This window comes from Anopheles funestus, unplaced genomic scaffold (genome assembly GCF_943734845.2).
Source record: "Anopheles funestus unplaced genomic scaffold, idAnoFuneDA-416_04 scaffold_10_ctg1, whole genome shotgun sequence".
NCBI classification, from domain to species: domain Eukaryota; kingdom Metazoa; phylum Arthropoda; class Insecta; order Diptera; family Culicidae; genus Anopheles; species Anopheles funestus.
In genome coordinates, this window is record NW_026045351.1 from 700,232 (window position 1) to 721,095 (window position 20,864).

Below are 20,864 nucleotides of genomic sequence, written 5' to 3' on the forward strand. Positions count from 1 at the left end.
CTTAGCCAAGACACCTTAGCCAAGACACCTTAGCCAAGACACCTTAGCCAAGACACCTTAGCCAAGACACCTTAGCCGAGACACATTAGCCAAGACACATTAGCCAAGACACCTAAGCCAAGACACCTTAGCCAAGACACCTTAGCCAAGACACATTAGCCAAGACACATTAGCCAAGACACCTTAGCCAAGACACCTTAGCCAAGACACATTAGCCAAGACACCTTAGCCAAGACACCTAAGCTAAGACACATTAGCCGAGACACATTAGCCAAGACACCTTAGCCAAGACACCTTAGCCAAGACACCTTAGCCAAGACACCTTAGCCGAGACACATTAGCCAAGACACCTTAGCCAAGACACCTTAGCCAAGACACCTTAGCCAAGACACCTTAGCCAAGACACGTTAGCCAAGACACCTTAGCCGAGACACATTAGTCAAGACACATTAGTCAAGACACCTTAGCCAAGACACATTAGCCGAGACACCTTAGCCAAGACACCTTAGCCAAGACACCTTAGCCAAGACACCGTAGCCAAGACACCTTAGCCAAGACACATTAGCCAAGACACATTAGCCAAGACACCTTAGCCAAGACACATTAGCCAAGACACCTTAGCCAAGACACCTTAGCCGAGACACATAAGCCAAGACACCTTAGCCAAGACACTTTAGCCAAGACACATTAGCCAAGACACCTTAGCCAAGACACCTTAGCCAAGACACATTAGTCAAGACACATTAGCCAAGACACCTTAGCCAAGACACCTTAGCCAAGACACATTAGCCAAGACACCTTAGCCAAGACACCTTAGCCAAGACACCTTAGCCAAGACACATTAGCCAAGACACCTAAGCCAAGACACTTTAGCCAAGACACATTAGCCGAGACACATTAGCCAAGACACATTAGCCAAGACACATTAGCCAAGACACCTTAGCCAAGACACATTAGCCAAGACACATTAGCCAAGACACCTTAGCCGAGACACATTAGCCAAGACACCTTAGCCAAGACACATTAGCCAAGACACTTTAGCCAAGACACATTAGCCAAGACACATTAGCCAAGACACATTAGCCAAGACACATTAGCCAAGACACCTTAGCCGAGACACATTAGCCAAGACACCTTAGCCAAGACACATTAGCCAAGACACTTTAGCCAAGACACATTAGCCAAGACACCTTAGCCAAGACACCTTAGCCAAGACACATTAGCCAAGACACCTTAGCCAAGACACATTAGCCAAGACACATTAGCCAAGACACCTTAGCCGAGACACATTAGCCAAGACACCTTAGCCAAGACACATTAGCCAAGACACTTTAGCCAAGACACATTAGCCAAGACACCTTAGCCAAGACACCTTAGCCAAGACACATTAGCCAAGACACCTTAGCCAAGACACCTTAGCTAAGACACATTAGCCGAGACACATTAGCCAAGACACATTAGCCAAGACACCTTAGCCGAGACACATTAGCCAAGACACCTTAGCCAAGACACCTAAGCCAAGACACCTTAGCGAAGACACCTTAGCCAAGACACATTAGCCAAGACACATTAGCCAAGACACATTAGCCAAGACACCTTAGCCAAGACACATTAGCCAAGACACATTAGCCAAGACACCTTAGCCGAGACACATTAGCCAAGACACCTTAGCCAAGACACATTAGCCAAGACACTTTAGCCAAGACACATTAGCCAAGACACCTTAGCCAAGACACCTTAGCCAAGACACATTAGCCAAGACACCTTAGCCAAGACACCTTAGCTAAGACACATTAGCCGAGACACATTAGCCAAGACACATTAGCCAAGACACCTTAGCCAAGACACCTTAGCCAAGACACCTTAGCCAAGACACATTAGCCAAGACACCTTAGCCAAGACACCTTAGCCAAGACACCTTAGCCAAGACACCTTAGCCAAGACACATTAGCCAAGACACCTTAGCCGAGACACATTAGCCAAGACACCTTAGCGAAGACACTTTAGCCGAGACACTTAAGCCAAGACACCTTAGCCGAGACACCTTAGCCAAGACACATTAGCCAAGACACCTTAGCCAAGACACCTTAGCCAAGACACCTTAGCCAAGACACATTAGCCAAGACACCTTAGCCAAGACACCTTAGCCAAGACACCTTAGCCAAGACACCTTAGCCAAGACACCTTAGCCGAGACACATTAGCCAAGACACCTTAGCCAAGACACCTTAGCCGAGACACATTAGCCAAGACACCTTAGCCAAGACACCTTAGCCAAGACACCTTAGCCAAGACACCTTAGCCAAGACACCTTAGCCAAGACACCTTAGCCAAGACACCTTAGCCAAGACACATTAGCCAAGACACCTTAGCCAAGACACCTTAGCCAAGACACCTTAGCCAAGACACCTTAGCCAAGACACATTAGCCAAGACACATTAGCCAAGACACCTTAGCCAAGACACCTTAGCCAAGACACCTTAGCCAAGACACGTTAGCCAAGACACCTTAGCCGAGACACATTAGTCAAGACACATTAGTCAAGACACCTTAGCCAAGACACCTTAGCCTAGACACCTTAGCCAAGACACCTTAGCCAAGACACCTTAGCCAAGACACATTAGCCAAGACACCTTAGCCAAGACACCTTAGCCAAGACACCTTAGCCAAGACACTTTAGCCGAGACACATTAGCCAAGACACCTTAACCAAGACACCTTAGCCAAGACACATTAGCCAAGACACTTTAGCCGAGACACATTAGCCAAGACACCTTAGCCAAGACACATTAGCCAAGACACCTTAGCCAAGACACCTTAGCCAAGACACCTTAGCCAAGACACCTTAGCCAAGACACCTTAGCCAAGACACCTTAGCCGAGACACATTAGCCAAGACACATTAGCCAAGACACCTAAGCCAAGACACCTTAGCCAAGACACCTTAGCCAAGACACATTAGCCAAGACACATTAGCCAAGACACCTTAGCCAAGACACCTTAGCCAAGACACATTAGCCAAGACACCTTAGCCAAGATACCTAAGCTAAGACACATTAGCCGAGACACATTAGCCAAGACACCTTAGCCAAGACACCTTAGCCAAGACACCTTAGCCAAGACACCTTAGCCGAGACACATTAGCCAAGACACCTTAGCCAAGACACCTTAGCCAAGACACCTTAGCCAAGACACCTTAGCCAAGACACCTTAGCCAAGACACCTTAGCCAAGACACCTTAGCCAAGACACATAAGCCAAGACACATTAGCCAAGACACCTTAGCCGAGACACATTAGCCAAGACACATTAGCCAAGACACCTTAGCCAAGACACCTTAGCCAAGACACCTTAGCCAAGACACCTTAGCCAAGACACATTAGCCAAGACACATTAGCCAAGACACCTTAGCCAAGACACCTTAGCCAAGACACCTTAGCCAAGACACCTTAGCCAAGACACCTTAGCCAAGACACCTTAGCCAAGACACATTAGCCAAGACACATTAGCCAAGACACATTAGCCAAGACACATTAGCCAAGACACATTAGCCAAGACACCTTAGCCAAGACACCTTATTCGAGACACATTAGCCAAGACACCTAAGCCAAGACACTTTAGCCAAGACAATTTAGCCAAGACACCTTAGCCAAGACACCTTAGCCAAGACACCTTAGCCAAGACACCTTAGCCAAGACACCTTAGCCAAGACACATTAGCCAAGACACCTTAGCCAAGACACCTTAGCCAAGACACCTTAGCCAAGACACCTTAGCCAAACCACTTTAGCCAAGACACCTTAGCCAAGACACCTTAGCCAAGACACCTTAGCCAAGACACCTTAGCCAAGACACCTTAGCCAAGACACCTTAGCCGAGACACCTTAGCCAAGACACCTTAGCCAAGACACATTAGCCAAGACACCTTAGCCAAGACACCTTAGCCAAGACACCTTAGCCAAGACACCTAAGCCAAGACACCTTAGCCAAGACACCTTAGCCAAGACACCTTAGCCAAGACACATTAGCCAAGACACCTTAGCCAAGACACCTTAGCCGAGACACATTAGCCAAGACACCTTAGCCAAGACACATTAGCCAAGACACATTAGCCAAGACACATTAGCCAAGACACCTTAGCCAAGACACCTTAGCCAAGACACATAAGCCAAGACACCTAAGCCGAGACACATTAGCCAAGACACCTTAGCCAAGACACCTAAGCCAAGACACTTTAGCCAAGACACAGTAGCCGAGACACATTAGCCAAGACACATTAGCCAAGACACATTAGCCAAGACACCTTAGCGAAGACACCTTAGCCAAGACACATTAGCCAAGACACATTAGCCAAGACACATTAGCCAAGACACCTTAGCCAAGACACATTAGCCAAGACACATTAGCCAAGACACCTTAGCCGAGACACATTAGCCAAGACACCTTAGCCAAGACACATTAGCCAAGACACTTTAGCCAAGACACATTAGCCAAGACACCTTAGCCAAGACACCTTAGCCAAGACACATTAGCCAAGACACCTTAGCCAAGACACCTTAGCTAAGACACATTAGCCGAGACACATTAGCCAAGACACATTAGCCAAGACACCTTAGCCAAGACACCTTAGCCAAGACACCTTAGCCAAGACACATTAGCCAAGACACCTTAGCCAAGACACCTTAGCCAAGACACCTTAGCCAAGACACCTTAGCCAAGACACATTAGCCAAGACACCTTAGCCGAGACACATTAGCCAAGACACCTTAGCGAAGACACTTTAGCCGAGACGCTTAAGCCAAGACACCTTAGCCGAGACACCTTAGCCAAGACACATTAGCCAAGACACCTTAGCCAAGACACCTTAGCCAAGACACCTTAGCCAAGACACATTAGCCAAGACACCTTAGCCAAGACACCTTAGCCAAGACACCTTAGCCAAGACACCTTAGCCAAGACACCTTAGCCGAGACACATTAGCCAAGACACCTTAGCCAAGACACCTTAGCCGAGACACATTAGCCAAGACACCTTAGCCAAGACACCTTAGCCAAGACACCTTAGCCAAGACACCTTAGCCAAGACACCTTAGCCAAGACACCTTAGCCTAGACACATTAGCCAAGACACCTTAGCCAAGACACCTTAGCCAAGACACCTTAGCCAAGACACCTTAGCCAAGACACATTAGCCAAGACACATTAGCCAAGACACCTTAGCCAAGACACCTTAGCCAAGACACCTTAGCCAAGACACGTTAGCCAAGACACCTTAGCCGAGACACATTAGTCAAGACACATTAGCCAAGACACCTTAGCCAAGACACCTTAGCCTAGACACCTTAGCCAAGACACCTTAGCCAAGACACCTTAGCCAAGACACATTAGCCAAGACACCTTAGCCAAGACACCTTAGCCAAGACACCTTAGCCAAGACACTTTAGCCGAGACACATTAGCCAAGACACCTTAACCAAGACACCTTAGCCAAGACACATTAGCCAAGACACTTTAGCCGAGACACATTAGCCAAGACACCTTAGCCAAGACACCTTAGCCAAGACACCTTAGCCAAGACACCTTAGCCAAGACACCTTAGCCAAGACACCTTAGCCAAGACACCTTAGCCGAGACACATTAGCCAAGACACATTAGCCAAGACACCTAAGCCAAGACACCTTAGCCAAGACACCTTAGCCAAGACACATTAGCCAAGACACATTAGCCAAGACACCTTAGCCAAGACACCTTAGCCAAGACACATTAGCCAAGACACCTTAGCCAAGACACCTAAGCTAAGACACATTAGCCGAGACACATTAGCCAAGACACCTTAGCCAAGACACCTTAGCCAAGACACCTTAGCCAAGACACCTTAGCCGAGACACATTAGCCAAGACACCTTAGCCAAGACACCTTAGCCAAGACACCTTAGCCAAGACACCTTAGCCAAGACACCTTAGCCAAGACACCTTAGCCAAGACACATTAACCAAGACACATTAGCCAAGACACCTTAGCCGAGACACATTAGCCAAGACACATTAGCCAAGACACCTTAGCCAAGACACCTTAGCCAAGACACCTTAGCCAAGACACCTTAGCCAAGACACATTAGCCAAGACACATTAGCCAAGACACCTTAGCCAAGACACCTTAGCCAAGACACCTTAGCCAAGACACATTAGCCAAGACACCTTAGCCGAGACACATTAGCCAAGACACATTAGCCAAGACACCTTAGCCAAGACACCTTAGCCTAGACACCTTAGCCAAGATACCTTAGCCAAGACACCTTAGCCAAGACACATTAGCCAAGACACCTTAGCCAAGACACCTTAGCCAAGACACCTTAGCCAAGACACCTTAGCCAAGACACTTTAGCCGAGACACATTAGCCAAGACACCTTAACCAAGACACCTTAGCCAAGACACATTAGCCAAGACACCTTAGCCAAGACACATTAGCCAAGACACCTTAGCCAAGACACCTTAGCCAAGGCACCTTAGCCAAGACACATTAGCCAAGACACCTTAGCCGAGACACATTAGCCAAGACACATTAGCCAAGACACATTAGCCAAGACACCTTAGCCAAGACACCTTAGCCAAGACACCTTAGCCAAGACACCTTAGCCAAGACACCTTAGCCAAGACACCTTAGCCAAGACACAATAGCCAAGACACCTTAGCCAAGACACCTTAGCCAAGACACCTTAGCCAAGACACCTTAGCCAAGACACTTTAGCCGAGACACATTAGCCAAGACACCTTAGCCAAGACACCTTAGCCAAGACACATTAGCCAAGACACTTTAGCCGAGACACCTTAGCCAAGACACCTTAGCCAAGACACCTTAGCCACGACACCTTAGCCAAGACACCTTAGCCAAGACACCTTAGCCGAGACACATTAGCCAAGATACCTTAGCCAAGACACCTTAGCCAAGACACCTTAGCCAAGACACATTAGCCAAGACACATTAGCCAAGACACCTTAGCCAAGACACCTTAGCCAAGACACATTAGCCAAGACACCTTAGCCAAGACACCTTAGCCAAGACACATTAGCCAAGACACATTAGCCGAGACACATTAGCCAAGACACCTTAGCCAAGATACCTTAGCCAAGACAAATTAGCCAAGACACCTTATCCAAGACACATTAGCCAAGACACCTTAGCCAAGACACCTTAGCCAAGACACATTAGCCAAGACACATTAGCCAAGACACCTTAGCCGAGACACATTAGCCAAGACACCTTAGCCAAGACACATTAGCCAAGACACTTTAGCCAAGACACATTAGCCAAGACACATTAGCCAAGACACCTTAGCCGAGACACATTAGCCAAGACACCTTAGCGAAGACACTTTAGCCGAGACACTTAAGCCAAGACACCTTAGCCAAGACACCTTAGCCAAGACACATTAGCCAAGACACCTTAGCCAAGACACCTTAGCCAAGACACCTTAGCCAAGACACATTAGCCAAGACACCTTAGCCGAGACACATTAGCCAAGACACATTAGCCAAGACACCTTAGCCAAAACACCGTAGCCAAGACACCTTAGCCTAGACACCTTAGCCAAGACACCTTAGCCAAGACACCTTAGCCAAGACACATTAGCCAAGACACCTTAGCCAAGACACCTTAGCCAAGACACCTTAGCCAAGACACCTTAGCCAAGACACTTTAGCCGAGACACATTAGCCAAGACACCTTAGCCAAGACACCTTAGCCGAGACACATTAGCCAAGACACCTTAGCCAAGACACCTTAGCCAAGACACCTTAGCCAAGACACCTTAGCCAAGACACCTTAGCCAAGACACCTTAGCCAAGACACCTTAGCCAAGACACCTTAGCCAAGACACCTTAGCCAAGACACCTTAGCCAAGACACATTAGCCAAGACACCTTAGCGAAGACACTTTAGCCGAGACACCTTAGCCAAGACACCTTAGCCAAGACACATTAGCCAAGACACCTTAGCCAAGACACCTTAGCTAAGACACATTAGCCGAGACACATTAGCCAAGACACATTAGCCAAGACACCTTAGCCAAGACACCTTAGCCAAGACACCTTAGCCAAGACACATTAGCCAAGACACCTTAGCCAAGACACCTTAGCCAAGACACCTTAGCCAAGACACCTTAGCCAAGACACATTAGCCAAGACACCTTAGCCGAGACACATTAGCCAAGACACCTTAGCGAAGACACTTTAGCCGAGACACTTAAACCAAGACACCTTAGCCGAGACACCTTAGCCAAGACACATTAGCCAAGACACCTTAGCCAAGACACCTTAGCCAAGACACCTTAGCCAAGACACATTAGCCAAGACACCTTAGCCAAGACACCTTAGCCAAGACACCTTAGCCAAGACACCTTAGCCAAGACACCTTAGCCAAGACACCTTAGCCAAGACACCTTAGCCAAGACACCTTAGCCAAGACACCTTAGCCAAGACACATTAGCCAAGACACCTTAGCCAAGACACCTTAGCCAAGACACCTTAGCCAAGACACATTAGCCAAGACACCTTAGCCAAGACACCTTAGCCAAGACACCTTAGCCAAGACACATTAGCCAAGACACCTTAGCCGAGACACATTAGCCAAGACACATTAGCCAAGACACCTTAGCCAAGACACCTTAGCCTAGACACCTTAGCCAAGACACCTTAGCCAAGACACCTTAGCCAAGACACATTAGCCAAGACACCTTAGCCAAGACACCTTAGCCAAGACACCTTAGCCAAGACACCTTAGCCAAGACACTTTAGCCGAGACACATTAGCCAAGACACCTTAACCAAGACACCTTAGCCAAGACACATTAGCCAAGACACTTTAGCCGAGACACATTAGCCAAGACACCTTAGCCAAGACACCTTAGCCAAGACACATTAGCCAAGACACCTTAGCCAAGACACCTTAGCCAAGACACATTAGCCAAGACACATTAGCCAAGACACCTTAGCCAAGACACCTTAGCCAAGACACCTTAGCCAAGACACATTAGCCAAGACACATTAGCCAAGACACCTTAGCCAAGACACCTTAGCCAAGACACATTAGCCAAGACACCTTAGCCAAGACACCTGAGCCAAGACACATTAGCCAAGACACCTTAGCCAAGACACCTTAGCCAAGACACATTAGCCAAGACACCTTAGCCGAGACACATTAGCCGAGACACATTAGCCAAGACACCTTAGCCAAGACACCTTAGCCAAGACACATTAGCCAAGACACATTAGCCAAGACACATTAGCCAAGACACCTTAGCCAAGACACATTAGCCGAGACACATTAGCCAAGACACATTAGCCAAGACACCTTAGCCAAGACACCTTAGCCAAGACACCTTAGCCAAGACACATTAGCCAAGACACCTTAGCCAAGACACATTTGCCGAGACACATTAGCCAAGACACCTTAGCCAAGACACCTTAGCCAAGACACATTTGCCAAGACACCTTAGCCAAGACACCTTAGCCAAGACACATTAGCCAAGACACCTTAGCCAAGACACTTTAGCCAAGACACCTTAGCCAAGACACCGTAGCCAAGACACATTAGCCAAGACACCTTAGCCAAGACACATTAGCCAAGACACCTTAGCCAAGACACCTTAGCCAAGACACCTTAGCCAAGACACATTAGCCAAGACACCTTAGCCAAGACACATTCGCCAAGACACCTTAGCCAAAACACCTTAGCCAAGACACCGTAGCCAAGACACCTTAGCCAAGACACCTTAGCCAAGACACATTTGCCAAGACACCTTAGCCAAGACACCTTAGCCAAGACACCTTAGCCAAGACACATTTGCCAAGACACCTTAGCCAAGACACCTTAGCCAAGACACCGTAGCCAAGACACATTAGCCAAGACACCTTAGCCGAGACACATTAGCCGAGACACATTAGCCAAGACACCTTAGCCAAGACACCTTAGCCAAGACACCTTAGCCGAGACACATTAGCCAAGACACCTTAGCCAAGACACCTTAGCCAAGACACCTTAGCCAAGACACCTAAGCCAAGACACATTAGCCAAGACACCTTAGCCAAGACACCTTAGCCAAGACAACGTAGCCAAGACACATTAGCCAAGACACCTTAGCCGAGACACATTAGCCGAGACACATTAGCCAAGACACCTTAGCCAAGACACCTTAGCCAAGACACATTAGCCAAGACACATTAGCCAAGACACTTTAGCCGAGACACCTTAGCCAAGACACCTTAGCGAAGACACCTTAGCCAAGACACATTAGCCAAGACACCTTAGTCAAGACACATTAGCCAAGACACCTTAGCCAAGACACATTAGCCGAGACACATTAGCCAAGACACATTAGCCAAGACACCTTAGCCAAGACACCTTAGCCAAAACACCTTAGCCAAGACACATTAGCCAAGACACCTTAGCCAAGACACATTAGCCAAGACACCTTAGCCAAGACACCTTAGCCAAGACACCTTAGCCAAGACACATTAGCCAAGACACCTTAGCCGAGACACATTAGCCGAGACACATTAGCCAAGACACCTTAGCCAAGACACCTTAGCCAAGACACATTAGCCAAGACACATTAGCCAAGACACATTAGCCAAGACACCTTAGCCAAGACACATTCGCCAAGACACCTTAGCCAAAACACCTTAGCCAAGACACCGTAGCCAAGACACATTAGCCAAGACACCTTAGCCGAGACACATTAGCCGAGACACATTAGCCAAGACACCTTAGCCAAGACACCTTAGCCAAGACACCTTAGCCAAGACACCTTAGCCAAGACACCTTAGCCAAGACACCTTAGCCAAGACACATTAGCCAAGACACCTTAGCCAAGACACCTTAGCCAAGACACCTTAGCCAAGACACATTAGCCAAGACACCTTAGCCAAGACACCTTAGCCAAGACACCGTAGCCAAGACACATAAGCCAAGACACCTTAGCCGAGACACATTAGCCGAGACACATTAGCCAAGACACCTTAGCCAAGACACCTTAGCCAAGACACATTAGCCAAGACACCTAAGCCAAGACACTTTAGCCAAGACACATTAGCCAAGACACCTTAGCCAAGACACATTAGCCAAGACACCTTAGCCAAGACACTTTAGCCGAGACACATTAGCCAAGACACATTAGCCAAGACACCTTAGCCGAGACACATTAGCCGAGACACTTTAGCCGAGACACATTAGCCAAGACACCTTAGCCAAGACACCTTAGCCAAGACACCTTAGCCAAGACACATTAGCCAAGACACCTTAGCCAAGACACTTTAGCCAAGACACCTTAGCCAAGACACCTTAGCCGAGACACATTAGCCAAGACACCTTAGCCAAGACACATTAGCCAAGACACATTAGCCAAGACACCTTAGCCAAGACACTTTAGCCGAGACACATTAGCCAAGACACCTTAGCCAAGACACCTTAGCCAAGACACCTTAGCCAAGACACATTAGCCAAGACACCTTAGCCAAGACACCTTAGCCAAGACACCTTAGCCAAGACACATTAGCCAAGACACCTTAGCCGAGACACATTAGCCGAGACACATTAGCCAAGACACCTTAGCCAAGACACCTTAGCCAAGACACATTAGCCAAGACACCTAAGCCAAGACACTTTAGCCAAGACACATTAGCCAAGACACCTTAGCCAAGACACCTTAGCCAAGACACCTTAGCCAAGACACATTAGCCAAGACACATTAGCCAAGACACCTTAGCCAAGACACTTTAGCCAAGACACCTTAGCCAAGACACCTTAGCCGAGACACATTAGCCAAGACACCTTAGCCAAGACACATTAGCCAAGACACATTAGCCAAGACACCTTAGCCAAGACACTTTAGCCGAGACACATTAGCCAAGACACCTTAGCCAAGACACCTTAGCCAAGACACCTTAGCCAAGACACCTTAGCCAAGACACATTAGCCAAGACACCTTAGCCAAGACACCGTAGCCAAGACACATTAGCCAAGACACCTTAGCCGAGACACATTAGCCGAGACACATTAGCCAAGACACCTTAGCCAAGACACCTTAGCCAAGACACATTAGCCAAGACACCTAAGCCAAGACACTTTAGCCAAGACACATTAGCCAAGACACCTTAGCCAAGACACATTAGCCAAGACACCTTAGCCAAGACACTTTAGCCGAGACACATTAGCCAAGACACCTTAGCGAAGACACCTTAGCCAAGACACATTAGCCAAGACACCTTAGCCAAGACACCTTAGCCAAGACACCTTAGCCAAGACACATTAGCCAAGACACCTTAGCCGAGACACATTAGCCAAGACACTTTAGCCAAGACACCTTAGCCAAGACACCTTAGCCAAGACACCTTAGCCAAGACACATTAGCCAAGACACTTTAGCCGAGACACCTTAGCCAAGACACCTTAGCGAAGACACCTTAGCCAAGACACATTAGCCAAGACACTTTAGCCGAGACACATTAGCCAAGACACCTTAGCCAAGACACCTTAGCCAAGACACATTAGCCAAGACACCTAAGCCAAGACACTTTAGCCGAGACACATTAGCCAAGACACCTTAGCCAAGACACCTTAGCCAAGACACCTTAGCCAAGACACCTTAGCCAAGACACCTTAGCCAAGACACCTAAGCCAAGACACATTAGCCGAGACACATTAGCCAAGACACCTTAGCCAAGACACCTTAGCCAAGACACCTTAGCCAAGACACCTTAGCCGAGACACATTAGCCAAGACACCTTAGCCAAGACACCTTAGCCAAGACACCTTAGCCAAGACACCTTAGCCAAGACACATTAGCAAAGACACATTAGCCAAGACACCTTAGCCGAGACACATTAGCCAAGACACATTAGCCAAGACACCTTAGCCAAGACACCTTAGCCAAGACACCTTAGCCACATTAGCCAAGACACCTTAGCCAAGACACCTTAGCCAAGACACCTTAGCCAAGACACCTTAGCCGAGACACATTAGCCAAGACACCTTAGCCAAGACACCTTAGCCAAGACACCTTAGCCAAGACACCTAAGCCAAGACACCGTAGCCAAGACACATTAGCCAAGACACCTTAGCCGAGACACATTAGCCGAGACACATTAGCCAAGACACCTTAGCCAAGACACCTTAGCCAAGACACATTAGCCAAGACACCTAAGCCAAGACACTTTAGCCAAGACACATTAGCCAAGACACATTAGCCAAGACACCTTAGCCAAGACACCTTAGCCAAGACACTTTAGCCGAGACACATTAGCCAAGACACCTTAGCGAAGACACCTTAGCCAAGACACATTAGCCAAGACACCTTAGCCAAGACACCTTAGCCAAGACACCTTAGCCAAGACACATTAGCAAAGACACCTTAGCCGAGACACATTAGCCAAGACACTTTAGCCAAGACACCTTAGCCAAGACACCTTAGCCAAGACACCTTAGCCAAGACACATTAGCCAAGACACTTTAGCCGAGACACCTTAGCCAAGACACCTTAGCGAAGACACCTTAGCCAAGACACATTAGCCAAGACACTTTAGCCGAGACACATTAGCCAAGACACCTTAGCCAAGACACCTTAGCCAAGACACATTAGCCAAGACACCTAAGCCAAGACACTTTAGCCGAGACACATTAGCCAAGACACCTTAGCCAAGACACCTTAGCCAAGACACCTTAGCCAAGACACCTTAGCCAAGACACCTTAGCCAAGACACCTAAGCCAAGACACTTTAGCCGAGACACATTAGCCAAGACACCTTAGCCAAGACACCTTAGCCAAGACACCTTAGCCAAGACACCTTAGCCGAGACACATTAGCCAAGACACCTTAGCCAAGACACCTTAGCCAAGACACCTTAGCCAAGACACCTTAGCCAAGACACATTAGCAAAGACACATTAGCCAAGACACCTTAGCCGAGACACATTAGCCAAGACACATTAGCCAAGACACCTTAGCCAAGACACCTTAGCCAAGACACCTTAGCCAAGACACCTAAGCCAAGACACCTTAGCCAAGACACAATAGCCAAGACACCTTAGCCAAGACACCTTAGCCAAGACACCTTAGCCAAGACACTTTAGCCGAGACACATTAGCCAAGACACCTTAGCCAAGACACCTTAGCCAAGACACATTAGCCAAGACACTTTAGCCGAGACACATAAGCCAAGACACCTTAGCCAAGACACCTTAGCCAAGACACCTTAGCCAAGACACCTTAGCCAAGACACCTTAGCCGAGACACATTAGCCAAGACACCTTAGCCAAGACACCTTAGCCAAGACACCTTAGCCAAGACACATTAGCCAAGACACCTTAGCCAAGACACATTAGCCAAGACACATTAGCCAAGACACCTTAGCCAAGACACCTTAGCCAAGACACCTAAGCCAAGACACCTTAGCCAAGACACCTTAGCCAAGACACATTAGCCAAGACACTTTAGCCGAGACACCTTAGCCAAGACACCTTAGCGAAGACACCTTAGCCAAGACACATTAGCCAAGACACTTTAGCCGAGACACATTAGCCAAGACACCTTAGCCAAGACACCTTAGCCAAGACACATTAGCCAAGACACCTAAGCCAAGACACTTTAGCCGAGACACATTAGCCAAGACACCTTAGCCAAGACACCTTAGCCAAGACACCTTAGCCAAGACACCTTAGCCAAGACACCTTAGCCAAGACACCTAAGCCAAGACACATTAGCCGAGACACATTAGCCAAGACACCTTAGCCAAGACACCTTAGCCAAGACACCTTAGCCAAGACACCTTAGCCGAGACACATTAGCCAAGACACCTTAGCCAAGACACCTTAGCCAAGACACCTTAGCCAAGACACCTTAGCCAAGACACATTAGCAAAGACACATTAGCCAAGACACCTTAGCCGAGACACATTAGCCAAGACACATTAGCCAAGACACCTTAGCCAAGACACCTTAGCCAAGACACCTTAGCCAAGACACCTAAGCCAAGACACCTTAGCCAAGACACAATAGCCAAGACACCTTAGCCAAGACACCTTAGCCAAGACACCTTAGCCAAGACACTTTAGCCGAGACACATTAGCCAAGACACCTTAGCCAAGACACCTTAGCCAAGACACATTAGCCAAGACACTTTAGCCGAGACACATAAGCCAAGACACCTTAGCCAAGACACCTTAGCCAAGACACCTTAGCCAAGACACCTTAGCCAAGACACCTTAGCCGAGACACATTAGCCAAGACACCTTAGCCAAGACACCTTAGCCAAGACACCTTAGCCAAGACACATTAGCCAAGACACCTTAGCCAAGACACATTAGCCAAGACACATTAGCCAAGACACCTTAGCCAAGACACCTTAGCCAAGACACCTAAGCCAAGACACATTAGCCGAGACACATTAGCCAAGACACCTTAGCCAAGACACCTTAGCCAAGACACCTTAGCCAAGACACCTTAGCCAAGACACATTAGCCAAGACACCTTAGCCAAGACACCTTAGCCAAGACACCTTAGCCAAGACACATTAGCAAAGACACATTAGCCAAGACACTTTAGCCAAGACACCTTAGCCGAGACACATTAGCCAAGACACCTTAGCCAAGACACATTAGCCAAGACACATTAGCCAAGACACCTTAGCCAAGACACTTTTGCCGAGACACATTAGCCAAGACACATTAGCCAAGACACCTTAGCCAAGACACCTTAGCCAAGACACATTAGCCAAGACACCTAAGCCAAGACACTTTAGCCGAGACACATTAGCCAAGACACCTTAGCCAAGACACCTTAGCCAAGACACCTTAGCCAAGACACCTTAGCCAAGACACCTTAGCCAAGACACCTTAGCCAAGACACCTAAGCCAAGACACATTAGCCGAGACACATTAGCCAAGACACCTTAGCCAAGACACCTTAGCCAAGACACCTTAGCCAAGACACCTTAGCCGAGACACATTAGCCAAGACACCTTAGCCAAGACACCTTAGCCAAGACACCTTAGCCAAGACACCTAAGCCAAGACACCTTAGCCAAGACACATTAGCCAAGACACCTTAGCCGAGACACATTAGCCAAGACACATTAGCCAAGACACCTTAGCCAAGACACCTTAGCCAAGACACCTTAGCCAAGACACCTAAGCCAAGACACCTTAGCCAAGACACAATAGCCAAGACACCTTAGCCAAGACACCTTAGCCAAGACACCTTAGCCAAGACACTTTAGCCGAGACACATTAGCCAAGACACCTTAGCCAAGACACCTTAGCCAAGACACATTAGCCAAGACACTTTAGCCGAGACACATAAGCCAAGACACCTTAGCCAAGACACCTTAGCCAAGACACCTTAGCCAAGACACCTTAGCCAAGACACCTTAGCCGAGACACATTAGCCAAGACACCTTAGCCAAGACACCTTAGCCAAGACACCTTAGCCAAGACACATTAGCCAAGACACCTTAGCCAAGACACATTAGCCAAGACACATTAGCCAAGACACCTTAGCCAAGACACATTAGCCAAGACACCTTAGCCAAGACACTTTAGCCGAGACACATTAGCCAAGACACCTTAGCCAAGACACCTTAGCCAAGACACATTAGCCAAGACACATTAGCCAAGACACCTTAGCCAAGACACCTTAGCCAAGACACATTAGCCAAGACACCTTAGCCAAGACACTTTAGCCGAGACACATTAGCCAAGACACATTAGCCAAGACACCTTAGCCGAGACACATTAGCCGAGACACTTTAGCCGAGACACATTAGCCAAGACACCTTAGCCAAGACACCTTAGCCAAGACACCTTAGCCAAGACACATTAGCCAAGACACCTTAGCCAAGACACTTTAGCCAAGACACCTTAGCCAAGACACCTTAGCCGAGACACATTAGCCAAGACACCTTAGCCAAGACACATTAGCCAAGACACATTAGCCAAGACACCTTAGCCAAGACACTTTAGCCGAGACACATTAGCCAAGACACCTTAGCCAAGACACCTTAGCCAAGACACCTTAGCCAAGACACATTAGCCAAGACACCTTAGCCAAGACACCTTAGCCAAGACACCTTAGCCAAGACACATTAGCCAAGACACCTTAGCCAAGACACCTTAGCCAAGACACCGTAGCCAAGACACATTAGCCAAGACACCTTAGCCGAGACACAATAGCCGAGACACATTAGCCAAGACACCTTAGCCAAGACACCTTAGCCAAGACACATTAGCCAAGACACCTAAGCCAAGACACTTTAGCCAAGACACATTAGCCAAGACACCTTAGCCAAGACACATTAGCCAAGACACCTTAGCCAAGACACTTTAGCCGAGACACATTAGCCAAGACACCTTAGCGAAGACACCTTAGCCAAGACACATTAGCCAAGACACCTTAGCCAAGACACCTTAGCCAAGACACCTTAGCCAAGACACATTAGCCAAGACACCTTAGCCGAGACACATTAGCCAAGACACTTTAGCCAAGACACCTTAGCCAAGACACCTTAGCCAAGACACCTTAGCCAAGACACATTAGCCAAGACACTTTAGCCGAGACACCTTAGCCAAGACACCTTAGCGAAGACACCTTAGCCAAGACACATTAGCCAAGACACTTTAGCCGAGACACATTAGCCAAGACACCTTAGCCAAGACACCTTAGCCAAGACACATTAGCCAAGACACCTAAGCCAAGACACTTTAGCCGAGACACATTAGCCAAGACACCTTAGCCAAGACACCTTAGCCAAGACACCTTAGCCAAGACACCTTAGCCAAGACACCTTAGCCAAGACACCTAAGCCAAGACACATTAGCCGAGACACATTAGCCAAGACACCTTAGCCAAGACACCTTAGCCAAGACACCTTAGCCAAGACACCTTAGCCGAGACACATTAGCCAAGACACCTTAGCCAAGACACCTTAGCCAAGACACCTTAGCCAAGACACCTTAGCCAAGACACATTAGCAAAGACACATTAGCCAAGACACCTTAGCCGAGACACATTAGCCAAGACACATTAGCCAAGACACCTTAGCCAAGACACCTTAGCCAAGACACCTTAGCCAAGACACCTAAGCCAAGACACCTTAGCCAAGACACAATAGCCAAGACACCTTAGCCAAGACACCTTAGCCAAGACACCTTAGCCAAGACACTTTAGCCGAGACACATTAGCCAAGACACCTTAGCCAAGACACCTTAGCCAAGACACATTAGCCAAGACACTTTAGCCGAGACACATAAGCCAAGACACCTTAGCCAAGACACCTTAGCCAAGACACCTTAGCCAAGACACCTTAGCCAAGACACCTTAGCCGAGACACATTAGCCAAGACACCTTAGCCAAGACACCTTAGCCAAGACACCTTAGCCAAGACACATTAGCCAAGACACCTTAGCCAAGACACATTAGCCAAGACACATTAGCCAAGACACCTTAGCCAAGACACCTTAGCCAAGACACCTAAGCCAAGACACATTAGCCGAGACACATTAGCCAAGACACCTTAGCCAAGACACCTTAGCCAAGACACCTTAGCCAAGACACCTTAGCCGAGACACATTAGCCAAGACACCTTAGCCAAGACACCTTAGCCAAGACACCTTAGCCAAGACACATTAGCAAAGACACATTAGCCAAGACACTTTAGCCGAGAAACATTAGCCAAGACACCTTAGCCAAGACACATTAGCCAAGACACATTAGCCAAGACACCTTAGCCAAGACACATTAGCCAAGACACATTAGCCAAGACACCTTAGCCAAGACACATTAGCCAAGACACCTTAGCCAAGACACCTTAGCCAAGACACATTAGCCGAGACACATAAGCCAAGACACCTTAGCCAAGACACCTTAGCCAAGACACATTAGCCAAGACACATTAGCAAAGACACATTAGCCAAGACACTTTAGCCAAGACACCTTAGCCAAGACACCTTAGCCAAGACACATTAGCCGAGACACATTAGCCAAGACACATTAGCCAAGACACCTAAGCCAAGACACCTTAGCCAAGACACAATAGCCAAGACACCTTAGCCGAGATACATTAGCCAAGACACCTTAGCCAAGACACCTTAGCCAAGACACCTTAGCCAAGACACCTTAGCCAAGACACCTTAGCCGAGACACATTAGCCAAGACACTTTAGCCAAGACACCTTAGCCGAGACACATTAGCCAAGACACCTTAGCCGAGACACATTAGCCAAGACACTTTAGCCGAAACACATTATCCAAGACACCTTAGCCAAGACACATTAGCCAAGACACATTAGCCAAGACACTTTAGCCGAGACATATTAGCCAAGACACCTTAGCCAAGACACATTAGCCAAGACACCTTAGCCAAGACACCTTAGCCAAGACACATTAGCCAAGACACCTTAGCCAAGACACATTAGCCAAGACACATTAGCCAAGACACCTTAGCCAAGACACTTTAGCCGAGACACATTAGCCAAGACACCTTAGCCAAGACACCTTAGCCAAGACACCTTAGCCAAGACACATTAGCCAAGACACCTAAGCCAAGACTCTTTAGCCGAGACACATTAGCCAAGACACCTTAGCCAAGACACCTTAGCCAAGACACCTTAGCCAAGACACCTTAGCCAAGACACCTTAGCCAAGACACCTTAGCCAAGACACCTAAGCCAAGACACATTAGCCGAGACACATTAGCCAAGACACCTTAGCCAAGACACCTTAGCCAAGACACCTTAGCCAAGACACCTTAGCCGAGACACATTAGCCAAGACACCTTAGCCAAGACACCTTAGCCAAGACACCTTAGCCAAGACACCTAAGCCAAGACACCTTAGCCAAGACACATTAGCCAAGACACCTTAGCCGAGACACATTAGCCAAGACACATTAGCCAAGACACCTTAGCCAAGACACCTTAGCCAAGACACCTTAGCCAAGACACCTAAGCCAAGACACCTTAGCCAAGACACAATAGCCAAGACACCTTAGCCAAGACACCTTAGCCAAGACACCTTAGCCAAGACACTTTAGCCGAGACACATTAGCCAAGACACCTTAGCCAAGACACCTTAGCCAAGACACATTAGCCAAGACACTTTAGCCGAGACACATAAGCCAAGACACCTTAGCCAAGACACCTTAGCCAAGACACCTTAGCCAAGACACCTTAGCCAAGACACCTTAGCCGAGACACATTAGCCAAGACACCTTAGCCAAGACACCTTAGCCAAGACACCTTAGCCAAGACACATTAGCCAAGACACCTTAGCCAAGACACATTAGCCAAGACACATTAGCCAAGACACCTTAGCCAAGACACATTAGCCAAGACACCTTAGCCAAGACACTTTAGCCGAGACACATTAGCCAAGACACCTTAGCCAAGACACCTTAGCCAAGACACATTAGCCAAGACACATTAGCCAAGACACCTTAGCCAAGACACCTTAGCCAAGACACCTTAGCCAAGACACCTTAGCCAAGACACCTTAGCCAAGACACATTAGCCAAGACACCTTAGCCAAGACACTTTAGCCAAGACACCTTAGCCAAGACACCTTAGCCGAGACACATTAGCCAAGACACCTTAGCCAAGACACATTAGCCAAGACACATTAGCCAAGACACCTTAGCCAAGACACTTTAGCCGAGACACATTAGCCAAGACACCTTAGCCAAGACACCTTAGCCAAGACACCGTAGCCAAGACACATTAGCCAAGACACAGTAGCCGAGACACATTAGCCGAGACACATTAGCCAAGACACCTTAGCCAAGACACATTAGCCAAGACACCTAAGCCAAGACACTTTAGCCAAGACACATTAGCCAA

General features: G+C 47.9%; 1 long non-coding RNA gene across 1 annotated transcript in view; it reads right to left on the bottom strand.

Moving 5' to 3' along the window:
* LOC125774472 (uncharacterized) overlaps positions 1–20,864 on the bottom strand; it is a 105,783-nt gene that overhangs the window by 14,182 nt on the left and 70,737 nt on the right. Inside the window, exon 4 of the long non-coding RNA XR_007420937.1 lies at positions 13,366–13,393. This is a non-coding gene — a long non-coding RNA (uncharacterized LOC125774472). The remainder of the gene's footprint in view (positions 1–13,365; positions 13,394–20,864) is intronic.